The following is a 20756-nucleotide window of genomic DNA, read 5'->3' as shown; positions in this document are numbered from 1 at the left end:
CCAATGGCTGGCAGCCTGATCAGCTTATGAAAGATAGTACACAGCTAAATGCCTACAACCCAGGGGCTGGCAGCAATGAACGGCCCAGTTTTAAACATTAAAGCAAAGAAAAGAAAGGGAAACAGTAAGAAAGAGTAATCAAAAGAACATCCCCCCCCACTCCTCCGCACCAGATTCACCCAGCATTATCATGTATGACTGGGGTGTGTTCTAAGGAGCCACATGCCTGTACTCAGTACCAAGAGGGGGGTCTAGGTAGCCTCTGTATCTTCCCAGATGAGCAAGCATAATATCTACAAATATTTCGGGCATGTCACTCCCCTGAATTCTGCCGAAAGGATTCGGATAAAGGGGGCCCACAAGTCTGGATAGGCAGCCGCTCTGTCCTCGACAGTGAATGAGATACGCTCCATCGCTCGGCTAAACCATGAGACATGTTTCGGGATTTTCTCGGTCTCCCAAAGCAAGAGGATTACTTGGTTCGGTGCGCTTAATGCTTGAGCCATTTGTCTGCCCCGGTTCGATCGGAACTGAAAGTTCAGGGGGTTGGGTAGCCCTAGGATAGTATAGGCATGGAATCTGGGTATAGCAGTATCGATTGCGGAGTCCATATTGTTCAGGACCTGCTCCCAGAATCTAGCCAATTTGGAACAATACCACAGGAGGCGAAGAAGAGAGCCTGTCTGCCCACAGCCCCAACAGCATTTCTCCAAATGCCCCTTATTCCATTTATGTATATGTGCAGGTGTGAGATACCAGTATGAGGCTACTACCCTGTAGGCCGACTTCACACAGGCCATGTTGCATGCAGTGTGATGTCCCCTGTAGATAATATCATTTCATTCTTTGGGGGGGGAGGGAGCACCCCAGTTCCTCACCTTAGCGTAAATGGCCCTTAGATTTAGAAGCAGAGCCACTGTCAGAGAGCAGAGCATAGAGTTCAGTAATTAGGTGCTTGTCGCTATCTTTACGGAGCAGCCATGTCTTAAAGGGGGCGAGAGGAACCAGTTTTGTAGCTCGGGGAAGTCACCAAGTGTCTCCGCTGTGAGACACCATACTTTAAATACATTGCCTTAGTCATTTGTTTCAAACATATATCCAATAACATTTGCATATGAAAAATTAAAACCGACTCCTTTACATGGTTATAAAATTCATTATTGGATAGAGATGCCGACTAATAGTTGATAGAATTATAAACTTGGGCGTGCATGATTACAAAGCCCTTATATAATAAGTAACCACTCATTCCAAAGTAAAGTTGGTGCAGAGCAAATTTAAACTGGTTCCTTTCTAGAGCATCCTAACTGAGGTGAGTGTAGCCTTACCATTTATAAAATGAAAACGTGAGTAACGACACTCTATACTTTAGCTGTACAATTGTTAATGAATTATGGTTGAAACTTAACATGGTTCGGAAACTTGGGAATTGCTTGTTGGGTAGGGATTAGTATTTGTGCAGGGTGAGGTGGAGTGGGTTATGAAGGTTTGATTTTTTGGGTTAAATATCGATAGGTAGCCCAGACTTTCCTTGATTTGTGTAAGGAGTGTGAAGTGGAGAACATTAAATTGTCAGCGTTCCTAGTGGCAGACACCCAGGCCCACCGCTTCTCAAAAGGTATCTCAGTCTTCGTTTTCCAGTCAGCAAGTATTACTTTAACACTCAAATTAAAAAACAGATCAGTAAGAAGCAGATCTGGTAGCTGCTGTTCCAACGGTAGGGGGTGAGCAAAGATTCCTAATGCAATAGTTGGTAGATCTTAATGTAGGTTTCTGTATTTCGTCTGAGTGGCCTAATAAATTTGCATTTGTGGAACATATATTCTGTGTCACCATATTTTTATTGCACTTCCAGCATAGGTCTAATTGCAGTAGTCCTATCTTGTATAGTCAGTTTAGTATCCAGTATGCCCTGTGTATAGGCACATGACTGTGAGAGTAAGAGTAATTTTTGTTGTAAAAGGGTATTTCTAAATCTTTTGCTAGGTTGCATATGAGAGTAAGTGCATTTTGGACGATGTGTCTTGTGCACCCTATTTGATCTTTAATTGTTTTATTTGAGTGACATTTCTGAGTTTCTAGGATTTTATACATTCTCGATGCCGAATGACCTAATTCCCTAAAATTGTGTAGTAGGATGGGTAAGTCAGATGGGTGATTTATTCCCAGTATTCTAATTATGCTTTTTTGTTTGAGGAAATTGTAAAATGCCATATCAAGTAGGTTAAATCTGGCTATCAATGTCAAAAAAGGTAGAAGGTCTTGTTAGCCTAGATCCTCAATGAGACTGATTCTATGGCAGAACCCAGAGGCGAGGATGATACTATTTTTTCTTTCTTTATTTCAATAGCAGCCACATTAACAGTGTAAACAACAACAAGAGAAAACCTAATTTCCCATATCCCCAAGGGAACAATTAAATTGCAAATAAACAAGCTCATATCCAATCAGATGCTGTCATCCTCTGTAAATGTGTTGTTCCTCTTCTATCTAAAAATCAAAGTAGGGAGAGAAACCATTTCAACTGGAGGGATCTCAATGGGAAAAATGATGTGGGACCCTCAACAGCTATTTTCTGTCAATGGTATATGTGAGAAGTTGGCCTGGCATATGATGTCCACTATTCTAGTGGGCACCTTGCACCATTCCAAACGACCCTTATTGATGGTACGTTTAAGACAACCTTTATAGAAAGCTATCCTAGTGGTAGCTGTGGAGAGCAGCCTTGAGGCTAGAAGGAATGTAAAGCAGCTTGTTTTACCAGTCTATAATCTCTTGAATGATCAAATGAAAGTACACCACACAAGTATATATGTAAAATATATGTATTTATTCTAAACACAACCGCTCTAGTCTCTTTATGAGGCTAGAGGCAAAAGTACAATACAAGGACTTAAATAGCACACAGTAAACTAGCACAGTATACGTTTTGCCCTAGGGGCCTCACAAACCATATACTAAAAAAGTGGTATAAGAACCACATGAGGGATAGAAGTGAGGCCAAGGGCCTGTAGAACCGCTGGGGCAACCAGGAACCACCCAAGGTAGGGACGCAGGAAACCCATGGGGACGCGTGTAGTGTCTAAACTCAGCCGCAAATCACCATAGACTTCTATGAGGAAAGTTTAAGTTACAAAGATAAAGATTTAGGACACTTAGGAGTGGAATGCGAGGGAACCCCTTCAGTCCTAGACACTTCGAGAGTCAAGACCCACGGGAGCACCGAAGTACTCGTGTTGCCTCACCCAGGGAAGCAGGGTGCATAGGTGTCTTTCTCCAGTATTGGGGTGTCTTTCATAGATTCATATTCCTGAATCATTCCCAGTCGGAGTGGGAGTCCCACGGTACATAAAAAAACAAAAATATGCAAATAATAACCAATAAACCTTAGTAATAAACAACCAGGAAGTAAAGTAGCCCAAAGCTACAAGAGTAAAAACTTCCACACTCATGACTATCATAGTCATTTTGTATAGTCCAAACTGCAGCCAATCAGGCGACAGCACCCACCAGAATGTTCTCCCCAGAGGCTCAGGCTCTCAGATTTTCTACCGCACGTCGTGTGAAGGGAGTCTCCCTGAGCTCTGCTCAGTACTTCATTTTTCTGACTGGATTTCTTCATCCAAGATGTCATCTACTAAAAAATCTCTCTTCAGGCCTTGTGAATCTTGTGGGAAGCTCCGGCTTTTTAAAGAAAATCCCCACAAAAAGTGCATCTACTGCCTTTATCCTGATCATGAGGTGAGAGAGTTTAAAATCTGTAGGACGAACCCTCAAAAGACCCTCAGAGACAGGAAAGGACTCCTTCTTCTGTGGCTACAGAAGATTAAAGATCAGGACAATTCCCTGTCTGAAGTGGGAAGTGTGGCTTCAGGGTCATCTGTATCCTCAAGAAAGAGGATGGCTGAGGAAGATCTTTCTTCCACTGGGGCTAAGGTGTTGAGGAAAGCTCAGCCCTCCAAGGGCTCTGGCTTGCCTCCTGCCAAAAAGGCTTCTCCACCTTCTGGATCGTCATCTGTATCGCCCCCTGAAAGGACTGGAAAGTCTTTGACATCTACTCCATCGACGGAGTAGTCGTCGGTTCCATCGTCGTCGATTATCCTCATCGACGTCACTTCAACGTCGACACTCACCTTCTCATCACCTAAGCCTAAGATGATAATGTCGTCAGCTTCTTCACCGTCGACGCTGGTCTCTGTTGTGGTAAGACCTATTTCGCCTTCTATTGTCGACGCTTCGTCGTTGATTACGATGGGAGGTAAGATTCCGTCGATGGGTGCTTCGTCGACGAAGACTGGCTCGACGTCGACGACCCCACCGTCGACGAAGACTACCCCTTCGACGAGTGCTCCGTAGACGAAGACTGGCTCGACGTCGACGACCCCACCGTCGACGAAGGCTGCCTCGACGTCGAAGATCACACCGTCGCCGAAGACTGCCTCGTCGTCAAAAGCTTCATCGTCGATGAAAAATGCCCCGTCGACGAGGGCATCGTCGACGAAGGATGCCTCGTTGTCGAAAACATCGTCGACGAAGATTACACCATCTGTCTCGTCGACACCATCTCCTTCAACGACGGCACCGTCGACGACAAAACCGTTGACGCCACTTTTATCAACTTGTACTGAACTACAAGTATGGTCTTCCACACCATCTAAGGCTCTTTTGCCCAACCGATTATGACACCTTCTCTGCTTGAGAGACGTGGCCCGTCATTACAAGCTCTATCACCACTTAAATTGCCTGACCAATTGCTGGATTCAGATGATGATGAGGAACAATCTGATGTAGACGACCGGTTCCGCACTGTTACAAGTCCTTCTGAACCACTTATTAAGTATCAAGAGGAAGATCCAGACGAAGAACATTTCTCTGAACCTGTATGTCAAGCTCCTGCCACGGTGCCCTCAGCACAAATGCCTTTGGCCCCTCGTAATAATTTACAGTACATGTTAGACGATTATTATTGTCGTTTCCCTCCATCGGAGTCAGCGGCATCTCTCCCATCCACTCCCATGCCTCAGGCCTCTACATCCACTTTGAAATCTCCAAGACCACCTTCTCCAGCGCCATCTCATCATTCTCAAGAAGCGAACATCACGGATGAGGATGGAGAGGTGGATGACAAATATATCTGTAGGAGTGGGATGACTACCAAATTAAGACGCTAATTCGCCTCCAGTAGACATCAGAGGCATCCATCTCCTGATGGAAAGAGCTACTAAAAGATTCCTAATCCCGATGGAAACAAAGAAGGATGAGTGCTTTCATTATGATTTTAAAGATTAGCTGCAAAGGCAAGTCAAAGCTTTCCCCATCATTGACTTCATATGGAAGGAAGGCTTAAAAATTATGACGACACCCAATTCCCTTTCGGCTGTATTGCCCAGGTTAGACAAAAAGTACAAGGCACCGGACAAATCTCCTGCATGCCTAATAGGACAACCTAAGGCTGATTCGGTCTCGCTCAAGCGGCGCAAAGACAGGCCAGGAACCCCTCTTCACCTATTTCGGCTCCACCTGATAGAGATGGCAGGCGTATGGATTCCATCGGAAAGAAGGTCTCCACGATGGCAGCAACCACTGTAAGAGCCGTGAACTCCCTAGCAATATTAGGGAGATACGACAGGCAAATGTGCTCCGACATCTCCCCCTATGTTGAGATGTTACCAGAACCTGCGAAAACTGAGGCAAAGCAAATATTGCGAGAGGGTGAACTTGCTTCAGCAGAGATGATCGACGCAGCAGTAGACGTGGCGTCTATAGGTTTCAGACAGCTAGCGGGTGCGGACTTTGTTGAGAAGACAAGGATGGCTAAAGTCCACATCGTTTCGCCAAGAGGTCCAGACCAAAATAATTGACATGCCTTTTGATGGCAAGTTTCTTTTTGGCCAGCATGTTGACAATGCTCTACAGGCTATCAAAAAGGACACTGAAACGGCGAGATCTTTGGGTAGCCTGCAGTTTCGCAAGTCGTCCTTTCGAGGGACTAAAGGGCGTGGATCCTTTCCCAACAGAGGAAATTACAATCAGCAGAAGTCATATCAAACCTCTCAATCCAACCAGAGGTACCAGCCCTGCAAACAACAGTCTTACGGACAGCGGGGTAATTCTTACACTCAGTCCAGAAGGAAGTCCTCCTACTGTGGAAGAGATTCTAATAAAAACAGTGAGACATGCCACCTGCCATCATCTACTACCCTCCCCCAGTCAAAAGTTGGAGGAAAAATATCCAGATTCTTCTCGAACTGGTCCGCAATTACTACAGACAAGTGGATCCTGGATATAGTGGCCAGAGGACACAATTTAGAATTCGTCAAAATTCCCCCAAATTCTCCTCCCAAGGGCCCACCTCCAGCTCATATCAAGAAGTTGTTCAACCAAATACAATCGATGATACAGAAGGGAGGGATCGAAAAAGTTACTTACTTGCAAAAGGGAACAGGTTTTACTAAAGATTTTTCCTCATAAGGAAAAAAATCGGGGGAATCCCATCCTCGACCTGCGCACCCTCAACAAATACTTTAAAAAGTTGACTTTCCGAATGTTAACACTTCAAGAAATACTCCTGCTTCTTTCAATGACTGATCACATGGCCACCCTCGAATATCAAGACGCTTATTTTCATGTGCTGATCCTCCCCAGACACAGAAAATTCTTGCGATTCAGAGTGGCTGGCAGGGATTTTCAGTTCAAAGTTCTCCCCTTTAGACTTTGTACAGCACCCCATGTTTTCACGAAGGTTATAGCTCCAGTGGCAGCACATCTCCACTTAGAGGGCATTCAAATCGTCCCATACTTGGACGATTGCCTTATCAAGGCCAGTTCTTTTACAACAGCAATCGCACATGTTCAAAGATGCCTGTCTCTATTCCATTCTCTGGGTCTCTCTATCAACTTCGAAAAACCCCATCTCATTCCGTTTCAAAGAAAGTCATTCTTGGGAGCCACACTGGATACCCATCTCACTCAGGCTTTCGTCTCAAAAGAAAGGCAACACAAGATCTGCAAGATGGCTTGCCTATTGCAAGAAAAAGAGTACGTTTCAGTTCAAAGGTACACATCTTTCCTAGGGATGATCTCATCCTGCATCCCTCTAATACCCAACTGTTGTCTCAGAATGAGACCTTTACAAGAGGAACTCAACCTCCAATGGTTGCAGGTTTCGGGGTCGTTTGATGACATTATGCACATAACTCCTCGTATGAGAGAAGTCTTTCACTGGTGGACTCAGATGAATAATTTCCAAAAGGGATGTGCATTCCTGGCGGAAGTACCAAATTTTACCATCACCACGGATGCTTCCCTCGAAGGATGGGGAGCGCACCTTCAGGGAATGACTGTCAACGGAAAGTGGAATGTGCAACAAAGGAAGTGGCACATCAACCTCCTGGAGCTACGAGCCATATTCTTGGCCTTGAAATCCTTTCGAACAGTCATCCAAGGGTCCTCGGTACTAATTCAGACAGACAATACAACAAGTATGCATTACTTAAACAAACAAGGCGGTACAAAATCGGCCCTTCTCTCCCAGCAAGCCCAGGAGATTTGGGATTGGGCTCTGGGTCACAAGATCAATCTTTCAGTGGTCCATGTTCCAGGGATTTCCAATGTACTTGCAATATCTGCAATATCCAATCACGAATGGGAGATCCATCAACCGACGCTGGACCGAGTCTTTCGGGAGTGGGGTCACCCCGATCAGGACCTGTTTGCCACAATTCAGAACCGCAAATGCCCACACTTTGCAAGCTGGCTTCCCCACAAAGACTCATGCGGGTATGCCCTTTCGATGAACTGGTCTCAGATATATGCATACGCCTTTTCTCCGATTCCGTTGGTTCCCAGAGTCATCCGCAAAACGAAGAGACAGCCGTGTCGCCTCAGACTCATTGCTCCCAGATGGCCTCGCCAATACTGGTTCTCCGAACTTCTCCTCCTTTCGGAGTGCGATCTCATTCAGTTTCCACCAATACCGAACCTTCTGACCATTCAGGGGGGTGAAATTTGTCACCCGGACCCAGCCTCCTTGAGATTAGCAGCTTGGCTCCTCAACACCTTGAATTTGCACACTTAGATATCTCTGCGGATTGCCAAGAAGTTTTAGCCAATGCTAGTGCACCTGCCATGATTAAGACATACAAACTCAAATGGAAGAGTTTCTGTGACTTGTGTCACTCGACATTCAGGCATTCACGATTAAGTCACCTTTTCTACAATTCACGTCAAATTCACTGGTGCCTCGACCAATCCAAGCTTCATGCCTAAGGTTCCTTCAGACTTTCACCTTAATGAACCAATAATTCAGAAGAAATTTTTTCCAAATCCTCAAACAGCGGCAGAAAGAGATTTGCATTCCCTTGACTCAGGGGATGCCTCAAGTTCTATCTGCAACGAACTGCAACAATTCGGAAAACAGATCAACTATTTGTAGCATATGGAAGGCTACGTCAAGGTTACGCTGTATCCAAACAGACTATTTCTCGTTGGATGTCCTCGACGATTAGTCTGTGTCATCAACAGGCGGGAAGGCCTCTACGCTCCATGCACATTCTACGAGAGCGGTCTCCTCTTCCACCGCTCTCTTTGCTGGTGTGCCTTTTCATCAGATCTGCAGAGCGGCAACCTGGTCCTGCAGGCACACGTTTACCAAACATTACTGTTTGGACACTGCAAGTGATGCAGATATGTCAATGGGATGTGCAGATCTCCGCAATCTTTTCAAATAAGGTGAGCCTCTGTTCTCCCTCCTCCCTTATGCTCTTTTTAGACGCGTATTCTTACATGGTATTCTCTTTTGCCCAGTATGCTTTTGTAAGCACTATTGTATTTATATACGTTTAAGATTCTGCTCATGCTGCATTTAGATGCATGTTTACATATATACTGGGATACAAAGAGCGTCTAACGAGCATTATGGTTTGTACTGCTATCTACTCTGATTCAGGCATGTGAATCTATGAAAGACACCTCAATACTGGAGAAGAACAATAGGTTACTTACCTGTAATCTGTGGTTCTCCAGTATTGGTGTTTTTTCGTGTCGTGTTTCGTCGTCGATTCCTATGGAGAGCTGCAAAGAAGTGCTGCAGGCAACTAGGAGCAAAGTGTCCGGATGGATTCAAGGGTGGATCGGAGATCTGAAGAACCTGAAAGCAGAGGGGACAGAGTCTGGGTCACTAGCCAGTGACCAGGGTGGCAACAGGAAGATGCCAGCCGATGTCCGATGCTTTAAGGTGAAGTAGGTGAAGCTTGACTCTTCAGCCACGAGGTACAGGAGGCGTTGACGATGACCAGGAGCTGGATTCGAGTTGTCCCACGTCGAATGTCGAGTGCTACGGCGTCGGTATCTGGATTGGATCCAACAAGCCTTGGCAATAGCAACCCATGCAAGATGACAAGATTGGCTTCAGTGCAGACCAGCAAGGTCTGAGGGACTCATCCTTTGAAGGGGAGTCAGGGCATGTCTGGAGCAACCAGGAAACAAAGAATAGTCCTTTGTGGGGACCCACTAGCCAACGGACTGGAGATCGTGAAGGAGCCTCGAGCTGCGGTGAAGAAAGCGGGCCCACGGAACACTCGTGGAGTGTAGGCCTCTCAGCTTCGGTGCAAAAGGTGCTTGGGACAAGGGCAACAAATAGCCCAATGCACAACTTCGGGATACTTCGTGAAGTAGGTGCACTTGCAAACTTGCAAACTTGCAGGCTGTCCAGGAGTTCCGGTCCCACCTCTCTCGTGATAGTAACAGGTCTCAGCTTTGCTGGGGACTCGTGCCAGTCTCGGAGATGTCTGGAAGTCTGTGTCCTGTGTCGCAGATTCTTCGGGATCTGGCGGGAGCCTCAAAAATGCAGACCGGCAAGATGCTTTTTTAGGTTTAAAGCATTTTTATTAAAACGAAAGAAACATGGGGAAGGGAAGTAGGAGGTCAAGGTTACGTACAGTACAATGAAGAGAAAAAGAGACATGGTGCAGCAGTTCTGGTCGAAAGGGGGGAGGTCGGTGGTCCAGGAGGGGAAGGGGAGGCATCAGCTGTAAGGCAGTAAGGCAGTGCGTACAACCCTCCTATATTCCCCGACCTCCCAACCAAAGCTAAGAGCAAGCAACTTCCTGCAACACAGCAAAACACAACGCAGTCCCTCCAAGCCCCCCGCCCCCAGAAAAGGAAAAAGAAGAAAACAATACCCCAACATTCCCGTCCAATAGCCCTTAATAGAAGCATCCGCCCCAAACAGCCTACCCCCAACCCCTAATCCCCCCAGCCCCATCCCTCCTAATCTGCCGGGGCCGCCGGTGGCGTCAGCCTAAGAAGGCGCAGGTACCTCGGACATGTGAGCTCCCGGAATTCTGTGGACAGCAGTGCCAGGAAGGGGTGCCAGAGCTCCTCGAACTGATCTACATTGCCAGCCACTGTAAGCGACATCTTCTCCATACCCAGTACCTGCCAGAGTCTATGTAGCCAACCAGTGATGGAGGGGGCAGTGGAGGTGCGCCAGTGGATAAGGATATTTTGGACCGCTGAGCCTAGCGCAATAGCAATCTGCCTACCCCTGCGGGACTTCAGCGGGTACATTAAGTCGTTGGGCAGGCCTAGCAAGACATACGCCGGGAAGCGCGGCAGCTCAATCTCAAAGTGTCTATCCACCTCATCCAAGACCTCTTTCCAGTAAGCAGTCAGTACCGGGCAATACCACAGAATGTGCGATAGAGTACCCTCCTGTCCGCAGCCCCGCCAACATCCCTTGTCGGTGAGTTTGTGCATCTCATAGAGCCTCTCCGGGGTGTAATACCAGTAGGTGGACACCTTAGTAAAGGTCTCCGTCAGCCCAGTGTGGTATGCAGAGTGCCTCGCCCGATATGCGATCTTGTCCCACTCCTTGTGGCTCAGGGTCCTGCCCAACTCTCTGTGCCAGCGCTCCCTCCCCGGATTATGGAAATGAAACGTCGGGGGTTGGAGAAACTTATATAAGTCGGAAATAAGCTTGGCCTCCGAGGTCCGGGTCACTAGCCACCGTTCGTAAGGAGTGATCTGACGGGCTGCAACGTCGCGCACCTGGGGTTGGAGAGCCCAGTGGCGGACCTGCATGTAGCGCAATCTGTCTACCTCCGTCAGGCCAAATTCCTGTCGAAGTTGCTGGAAAGGAAGCACGCCCTCCGGCCCGTAAATCTGAAAAAGTGCCCTGCAACCCGCGCTCACCCAGTGGGAAAAGGCTCCCGGCTCTAAGCCCGGAGTAAAGTCCGGGTTACCAACTATAGGTGTAAACGGTGATGGGAAGGTAGTTAGCTCGCGGAGCTCGCAAACCGCATCCCACACCCGCAGGGGAACCCGGGTGACAAAGGAGGCGTAGAGGTTAGCCGGGCGATGTGCGTGCCGCAGGAATGGAACCTCCTGAAGGGTACGTCCCGCTACCGCCTGATCCTGAAAGAGCCAGTGCTTGTCAGATTCCCACCTGCTCCATTCCACCAAATATCGAAGTTGCGCCGCCTGAAAATACTTCCGGAGATCCGGGATACCAAGACCCCCCGCCTCCGGAGCAAGCGTGGAGAGAACTCTCTTCATCCGAGGCCTGCGGCCTTGCCACACGAAACGGGAGATGTCAGCCTGTGCTTGCTGTATCCAACCCACAGGGGGCTGGAGAGGTAGAGCGCGAAAAAGGTACAAGATCTGAGGCAGCACCGTCATCTTCACCGCTGCGATACGGCCCAGCCACGAGAGCAGGCCCTTGTTCCATCGGCCGAGTTCCTCCTTAATCTTCTTGCTAAGGGAAGAGTAATTCGCTTTAACCATTTCAGGCAGCGAAGGCGCCAGCAGGATCCCTAGGTATGGCACCGTGGAAGAGGACCACTGCATGGGGAAGAGACGCTGAAGGTCTCTCCTGGTGTCCGCGGCAAGCGACACGTCCAGGGCAGCCGATTTAGCCATATTCATTTTAAAGCCGGCCACGCGTGCAAAGGCGTTCAGTTCCTGGACACACGCAGGGAGTGACCTCCTGGGGTCATCCAGGGTCAACAGGACATCGTCCGCATAAAGGCTAACAGTATGGGTATATTGACCCATCTTAACCCCAATAGCGTCCGGATTATCGCGTATCCTCTGGGCAAACGGCTCCATGTAGAGGGCGAACAAAAGCGGCGAGAGGGGGCAGCCCTGTCTCGTACCGCGCTCAATGTCAAAACTACTAGAGCTGTGCCCATTGACCCGTACCGATGCTGATGGTCTTTTATAGCAATTAAAGATCATGGTGCGGAACTTCTCGCCGATTCCCAGTTTCCCGAGAACCAGCTCAAGGTACGGCCAATGAACTCTATCAAAGGCCTTCTCCGCGTCGACCGACAGCAACATCCGCTCCCCCGGGACGCGCGAGGCCTTTTCTAATATGTGTGTTACCCTCTTGGTGTTGTCCACTGTCTGCCTACCGGGTACAAAGCCAGCCTGGTCCGCCTCCACCAGGCCCGGTAGGTGCAGTCCAAGTCTGGCCGCTAGGATCCCTGTGTAGAGCTTAAGGTCAACATTCAAAAGCGAAATAGGCCTATAAGAACCACACAGGGTCCGGTCCTTCCCGGGTTTCGGAATAACCGACACAGTCGCGGAAAGAAGGTCCGGCGGGATAGCCCCCGGTTCGGAGAAGGAGTTGAACAGGCGAGCCAGGATAGGCGCCACTGTGGAACAGAAGGTCTTGTAAAACAAGGCCGTGTAGCCATCCGGGCCCGGGGCTTTACCGTGTTTCAATCGTGCTATGGCGGAGATGACCTCCTCCACATGGATGTCCCGCTCTAAGTGGTTCGCTTGGGCGGGCTCTAGCACCGGGAGGGTCACCGACTCCAAATAATCCTCAGCGTCCCTCGGCGAGGAGGGTTCCGAGGCATATAACACCTCGTAGAAGCTACGAAAGGAGTCCGCCACCTCCGCGTCACCGGAAACAGAAACCCCGTCTGCACCCACTAGCTCCTTCACCACATTGCGTTGCTGCGCAGCCCTGAGCCGATGGGCCAGGAGCTTACCGCATCTGTCCCCGCCCGTGTAAAAGGCATGCTTCAGACGCAACGCTCAAGTTCCCTGACCTGCGCAGTCAGTTCATCCCTCTTACATTGCCGCTCCCTGTTCTCGGCCGAGGAGATGGAGATAAATTCCCCCCGTAGGACCGCCTTCAAGGCCGCCCACTGCGTCGCTTGAGACGTGTCAGAGTTGCCATTGTGGACCAAATAGTCCTGAATGACCTCCTCCACTCGCTTCACGACCGACTTCTTATGTAGAAGAGTATCCCGAAGCCGCCACAACCCTCTGGAGGGGGAGGCCGCCGGCCATGTAAAGACGCCGGAAACCGGTGCATGATCGGACAGGGACAAGACCCCGATGTCCGCCGCCGTGGCGGCCGTGCGCAGCGGTCCACTCACCAGGAGGTAGTCCAACCGCGAATAAGTGCGGTGCGCGTGGGAGAAATAGGAATAGTCCCTATCGGTGGGGTGCATAGCGCGCCAAAGGTCATGCAGATCCAGCTCTGCAATCCGGTCTTGCACCACGCGGGAAAGCTCCCCCGTCTGTGGGGAGGGCTGGGCAGACCTATCCATAGCCGAGTTGAAGACAATATTCAGGTCTCCCTCCAAGACAACATGGCGATCGGGCGAGGCAGTAACGTCCACCAACACTGATTCCAGGAAACGATCCTGGTGATCATTCGGGCTGTAAACGGAGCCAACCGTGAAGGCAATACCCCCAAGCCGCATGCGATACGCTAGGAGCCTCCCCTTTTGTTCGGCATATTTGTACAATACCTCGCCCCTGAAAGAGCTAGCTAAAAGAATGGCTACGCCTGCAGTCTTGGTCGCCGCCGAAGAGAAGAATTGGGTGGGGAACTTGGCAGAGCGCAGCCTATGACAATCTTTGGGTAGCAGATGAGTTTCCTGCAAAAGGCATATGTCCGCTTGCGTCCCTTCTAGTAGGGATAGGATCGCTCTGCGCTTCACGGGATTGTTCATACCCTTAACATTAAGGGTCACCACTTTCAAGGATGGCATCTCCCCCAGGGAATCGAAGCGCTGTGCAGCAGGCGAGGGATCAGCGGAGGGGGCGCGCGGGGCAGGCGCGCAGGGAAGGCCAGGACCGGCCTCACACGTGTTTGGGCATTATCGGACGGGACCCCACCAACAACAAAACAACTCTTAAGCCCTCCCAAAACCAACCCATGGCAACTAGCCAAAACCACAAACAAGTAAAAACACCCCATTGTCTCAGTCCAGCCCGGACGGGCAAGTCTGTAGAAAACAATCAAGTGGACGTTCAGCCACTCACCTCCAACCGTTCCCTCCCAACCACCAGCCCCAACCCAGCATCGTAGAAGCTAAGCATCTCTCCCCCCGGAGTGAAGTTAGGCCGTCAAGGCCACGCCGTTGGAGTCAGGCAAGTTCCTGGCCGCCGTTCTCAGGGCTTCCTCCATATCTGCCCTGATGGTAGGGGAATCAGGGCGACTCACAGTCGCCGACGATCGTCTCCTCGTCGATCTCCGCCGGCTCCGTCTCTCCGAGCGCCTCCATGTGGGCGTCGCTCCGTCTTCCTCCGTGGCCGTGAGTCCCAACACCCCACAGATGTCTTGGAGGGAGCGCAGCTGGTGTAACACTCCGTTCCATCGAAAGATGAGGCGGAAGGGGTGACCCCAGGAGTAGGGCGTCTCGTGCTCCCGCAGAAAGTCTGTAGCAATCCGGAAGGACCTGCGCTTCTGCAGCGTGATGGCGGACAGGTCCTGATAGAGCGCCACAGGCCGCTCTCTGAAAGTGAAAGGCTGCTTCCTGCAGGCCTCTGCCATGATGCGCTCCTTCAAGGGGAAATCAGGCAGGAACGCCAGAATGTCCGGTGGGGGTGCTGAAGACTGGCGCTGTCGGCCCACTCTGTGCGCTCTATCTATGCGGATCGGGAATTCTGCGTCCTCTCCCAAAATCTCCCGGAACAAGTCCTGTAGATAGGCCACCAGATCCGTCCCCTCGTCCGCGGATGGGACACCCCGCACCCGGATGTTGTTCCGTCTGGACCTGTTCTGGAGTCCTCAGAGTGGGCCTGGAGCTCGACACACTGCTCCCGGAGACGGAGAACGTCCTGCTGGAGATGGACTATCTCCTCATCACGGCGCTGGGCCGCCGTTTCCACCGTGTCAACACGCTCTCCAAGGCCCTCCACCTCCTTGCGCACTTCTCGCACCTCGCTGGCCACTTCCTTCTTTAGCGTCTGGAAGTCATCCTTGAGGGAGCTAAATAAGTCCTCCATAAAGGACCTTGTGACCGGCGGTTCGCCTCCAGTTGCGTCTGCCGAGGCCCGGGAGGACCCCGGCGACGGCTGCGTCCTGTCCCTTAGCTGCTGGGCCCTGCTGAGCATGTCCGGCAGAGTGCGGTCACCCCTTTTCGAGCCTCCTCTCCCAGTCATCGTGGCCACTGCAGTGGGCAAGGTCCAGGGCCGGCCGCTGTAGATGCGTTCAGTCGCCCGCGGGCACCAGATGTGAGACCCCGCCGAAGACAAGGGTGCTGTGTCACAAGCGACAAAATGGCGGCTCAGGCCGGGGCGAGACAATCGTTGTACCGACCAGTGTGGCAATCGGGGGGCCAAAGTCAGGATCTTTCAGAAGCGCACCCCTTGGGCGATTAGGTCATGAGCCAGTGTGAAAGTAGGCACCCGCCCGCCAAAGGCACGGGTGGAGGTCGCCAGCTCCAGCTCCTCAGGGAGAAGATGGCGGCAGGGCGGGGCCTGAGAGAGCGGCCCGTGCTGGCGAGACCGTCGGCGACCCCCGGGGCACAATAAGCAAGGAAAGTCCACAGCTAGTGTCTCACAATTTCGCCGGTGGGTCCGCCCAGGTCGGCTGCCGCGTAGATGCCTCCGTCCCTCGCCACTAGGTCCGGGGCCCACGCCGCGCCATGCACCGTTGTCGGTAGCGAGGGGCCAAAGTGCCAGCTAAGGTCCAGGGTCCGCTGCGTGTCGGTGGCACCGGTCACGTAGGCTTCGGCCGGGGGGCGCTGTTATTCTCCGGAGCACGTCGGGTCTGAACATTCGGGATCACCAGCTTTCAGCACCAGGCCCAGCCGAGGCGCCTGGACAGCACTGCAATACGCTCCGCCTCCCAGGCTCTCCTCCGTGCTCCGAACTTTGAGCAAACTTTCGGGGTACTTCCCCCGGGGCGATAGGAGTCAAAGTAGTATCAATAGGTGCTCCAGGAACTCCGGCACATTCCTCTCACCCGCAAAGCAGCTGCGGGGGGAGAGAAGCGCAGAAATCGGGGCTCGAGCTGAGCCGGACCGGAGGAGCTACGGGAGGAAGCGTCCGCTCACCCCGCCATCTTGGCCACGCCCCCCCAAGATGCTTTTTTGATGCCTGTTTGAACAGGGGGGCCACTCCTTGACCCCAAGGGAGATTTCTTCCGTCTTCCAGTTGATATGGAATGTCGAAGGTCCAAGATTTCTTCTTCAGTGCAACCCACCCTGCCCCAATACACTTAAGCCTGCCTGGGGAGGTGCTGGCACCTCCCTGGACAGGAAACCTATTGTCCAGGCCTCCCCTGCAGGAGTTTCGTCCAGCAGCAGGAGGTCAGACTTGTGTCTGTGGCAGAAGCATCCATTTTTGTGATGCTGAGGCTCTTTAAAATTATTACCGGGTATACCAGTGTGTACATGTCTTCTCCCTCTAGAAGGGTGGAATGCTACCCTCGCCGCCAGAACTAGCAGGGGGGGGGGGGTAGTATTCCAAAGCGTTTGACACCAAACATGACATGTTTTGATAAAGCCAAGCCAAAGTTAGCAGTAACCGCAAGGATTTATAATGCACTTAAGAGTATATGGTATGGCTATATCATAGAACAGCAGGAAGGGATTCCGAAAGCTGCAGAGAGGCTCAGCTCATGCTAGGGCACCCTCTCACACAAAACCAAGTCTTCAAGATTATCAAGGCCTGTCATAGGAGTGACTTGTAGGTTAATATGTGTCTATATATAGGTAGATATAGGTACACTACATCTAAGTAAGGGGTGTTTACACCACCTTACCCAGGCTGCAAGGGCAGACTTGTGGTGCCATTTTGGAAGGCTTCACAGGGGTGGCATAATACATGCTTCAGCCCCTGGTAGGTCTCTGGGGTACCTATGCCCTCGGTACTTAAAGTACCATATACTAGGGACTCATAAGGGTGACCCAGTAACCAATCTGGTATGTACCTAAAGTACATGCAATCAATTTAGAGAGAGAACAGCTAGGCTGTGGTCCTGATTAGCAGGGCCTCAGCCATACTAAAGTCGAAAAACCAGTGAAACAGCAAAAAGTGGGGGTAACCATAGGAAGCAGACCCCACTTTCCTACAGTATATGCTTTGCCATCAACGTACTCCTAGTTGGTAGGCTCATCATTGGATCTTAATTCCTCTACCATGAGGTAATCTCTTTGGTCAAGAGATTATTTGAGATCCATATGTGGAATTGTGACTTAATATTACCTCTTATCTAGAAAAAGTGCTTTAATGAAAAGTTTAGGGAATGGTAAGGTTAAAAAGAAGGTAGATGTGATATTGGCATTTGCGATGTTTACCTTACATCATGTAGTGAAAACGGAGCATCATAAAAATAGTCTACATGTTTCAGCCCACCTACGCCCTCTCAGGGTCGTTGGCTTTTGTCAGGACCAATAATGTATGTGTGGGATCCCTTTTTTTTGGTATTCCATGAACGGTGAAACACTGTTCCCCGGTTTTTCTAATGTTCCAGTTTGCGCAGACTCTTATCCTTTGTTGCACGTCAAATCAAATATGGGGTTCTAGTGCCAAGGGTAGCCCTTAAATCCTGGATTTAGGGGCGCTAGAGGTGTCGGTGCAAGTAGCCAATGAGCTACTAGCCCCAGAAGCTAATCCTCCCCTGAGGTGACCACATCCGGGGGTGTGTGTCACCTTTCTTAACCAGAACCCTCTATTCTGCCACTTTTGAAAATGGCAGAAACCTTCCTTGGCTGAACAGACCAGGTAGCCCACCCTAGGGGTGTTGCTAGCCTGGGGTGTACATCTCTTGACTACCTAATTATCCCCCAGACTGGGTACAAATGTGCCTAGGGGCTGGGGCATGGCTGTTTCCTCCTTTGGGGGCCGCCCAGATGCAAGCTGTAAGCTTTGAAGCTCACCGCATTAATATGCCACCTCACTCCCCATCCTGTCAGGGAGGGAGGGGTCACCTCATTCGCAAGCAGGCCTTTGTTTCTGCTCCTGTGAGTGTTCACACCTATTGTCAGGGGTCAGATTCCTGCAGGCTTTCAGCCAGGGCACAGAAAAAGCTGGGGCAACCAGAGGGGCAACCTCTAAGGTAGCATCCAATCTGATGAGGGGATCGTGTTAGGTTTGATGAGACAAGTTGTTTGATACCAAACATGACCATCTTCAGTAACAGTATGGTGAAAATAGTTTTCACACCAGAATCAGCTGCTCCTCCTGAGAGAGAAAAACAGGTGGATGCAGCAGGGCAGAAGATGGGTGGGACAGCCTCCACACTTTTGAAAATGCCAGTGCTCCCATGCAGCAATCTGGATTTAGGCAAGGATGCCCGATGTTAACAATATTGCTGCACTAAAACTATTGGTCGATAGAACCCAAAAAAGAAAGTTCAATGTATAAGCTTGTTACATCTGTTATTCATCAGGGTTTGATAAAATGAATCAACAAAAACTCTGGGAGAAACTGTGTAAATATGGAATCAGTTCTACCATTTTACAATTTCAAATGCCTCCCATGCTAAAACTTGGCTACAGTTTAGGCTGACAAAAAGTGCATTGTATCGGAAGAGAACTACAGCCAATGGATTGAAACAGGAATGCATCTTGGCGCCACAACTCTTTTCACTGTACATTGTGGATTTATCAAATCTTTTAAACACTCCAGAGTGACTGGATCCCAAGTTTGGAGAAAAGCCAATTAATTACTTGGCATATGCTGATGACATTTTATTTTTATGACCCCACCAGGACTTCAATCAAAATTACAGAACCTATAAAAGCTTAACGTCGAAAATGTCCAAAAAACGAATCCCAGTAAAACAAAGATTATGATCTTTGGGAAAGCCCAGGACAGACTAAGCTAGGTAGGCCATCTTTCCAACTTAAAAACAAAGACCTAGACAGCTTAACATTCAGTCAAAAAATGTATGAGGACTTAAGGAGGACATGCGGTCTGTCAGTCTTTAAGGGTTTTGGAAACAAAACTAGTACCTACCATACTGTACGAAGCATCAGTTCTGTCAGAAAAATCCACTAGTGATCTGTATAAAATTGATATGTAAGAGCCCGATCTTTATTGAACCTCCGTGCATCAATTTTCCAATGCAAACTGCGATCGAAGTTATCTCTGGTTTAATTAACTGTTCGTCGCTCAGCTGCAATGTTGAACTACTTCCGTGACTGTGAAAGTGCAAACAAAGATTCACTGAGATCTTTGATTTACAATGAGGTAACTAACTATCAAGATTTTTTTTGTAAACTTTTTATTGGCATTTTGAAGTAACATAGGCATTATTGGCAAATCCTAGTAAATTTTCCACACCACCAAGCACCCCGCCGCCCCCCCACCCTCCATCCACCCCAACAGTATCCCGATCAGCAATTCAACATTGTCTGTCCCTGTTCCACCGGGCACCAGCTCATCACATGCTCTCGTCTTCCAGGGAAGCTTCGCAAGTCCCAGCCTCTTAACTAACAAGCCATGAACAAGGGACAGCATCCCAATCAGCGTGGTTATGAGCATGTCAATCATTCCCATTGACCCACATCCAATCCATGGTATTTTCTCCATTTTCCCGATATTTTGCGAAACTTCTGAGGACAGCCTGTAGCTTTGTAAGTCACCCTCTCAGCTGCCATGTATAAATCCATTCCCATCCTCCATTCTCCCACCCTTGGGGGTAACGGTGCTCCCCATGCTCGTGCCAAATCTCTCTTTGCCACCACTAAGGCCAGTAGGGCAAAAATCAGGTGTGGGCGACTCAAATCCACCTCAGTAGATATTCCCAGCAACACAAACTTGGGGTCCAGTGAACGCGTCACCTCCAGAATTTTGCTCAACTCTCCCAAAATATGTGTCCAGTAAGCGTTAATGGTAGGGCATTCTCATAAAGTGTGGAAGAAGGTTCCCTGTGGGTGTACGCATCTCAAACAGCAGGATCGATAGCTCTGCCCATGCGGTGCATTCTGGCCCTGTCATAATAGACCCTATACAATATTTTATACTGTATAAGACGTAGTCGGGTTTTGGTCGCCACCTCTCTATGATGCATCAGAGCCGCTTCCCGGTCTACGGTTTGCAGGTCGCCCCCATCCTTTTCCCAGACTGCCCTCGGTTTCCCCAATCCATCTGGCGCATTATTGTTCAACATTTTATATGTCAGGGACACCAGTTTATTGGAAACACTCCAACGGAGCGTATTACGGTAACGGGGGGGGTGGTCGGCGAGGGTCACCTCCGCCTTCCAGGCGTGGCGTAACTGTGCATATAGGAAGAACTGCACTGGGGTCAACATATACTCCGCCCTTAGAGACTCATATGTCTTAAGCTCTCCTCTCGCCATTATGTCCCCTAGCGTTGAGATCCCTATGGCATCCCACCCACCAAAGCCTGTGAGTTGATGCAATTCTCTCAGCCACGTGCAAGACCATATCGGTGTCTGCTTGGTCGGTTTGTGTGTCCACCGAATCATCTTCGTCGCACTGTCCCATACTACTATGGTGATTTGTGTGGCCGGCAGTAGCCGTCGCTTTTCAACT

The 20756-nt window shown here is 49.8% G+C and overlaps 1 protein-coding gene across 1 annotated transcript in view; it reads left to right on the top strand.

The window, feature by feature from the left end:
* The window catches only part of IFT140 (intraflagellar transport 140), a 1373663-nt gene that overhangs the window by 270501 nt on the left and 1082406 nt on the right, over positions 1-20756 (top strand). The window lies entirely within an intron of this gene.

Source organism: Lissotriton vulgaris, chromosome 10 (genome assembly GCF_964263255.1).
Source record: "Lissotriton vulgaris chromosome 10, aLisVul1.2, whole genome shotgun sequence".
NCBI lineage: Eukaryota > Metazoa > Chordata > Amphibia > Caudata > Salamandridae > Lissotriton > Lissotriton vulgaris.
Note: the sequence above shows the minus strand (reverse complement) of the source record. Positions and strands in the feature narration are given on the sequence as shown.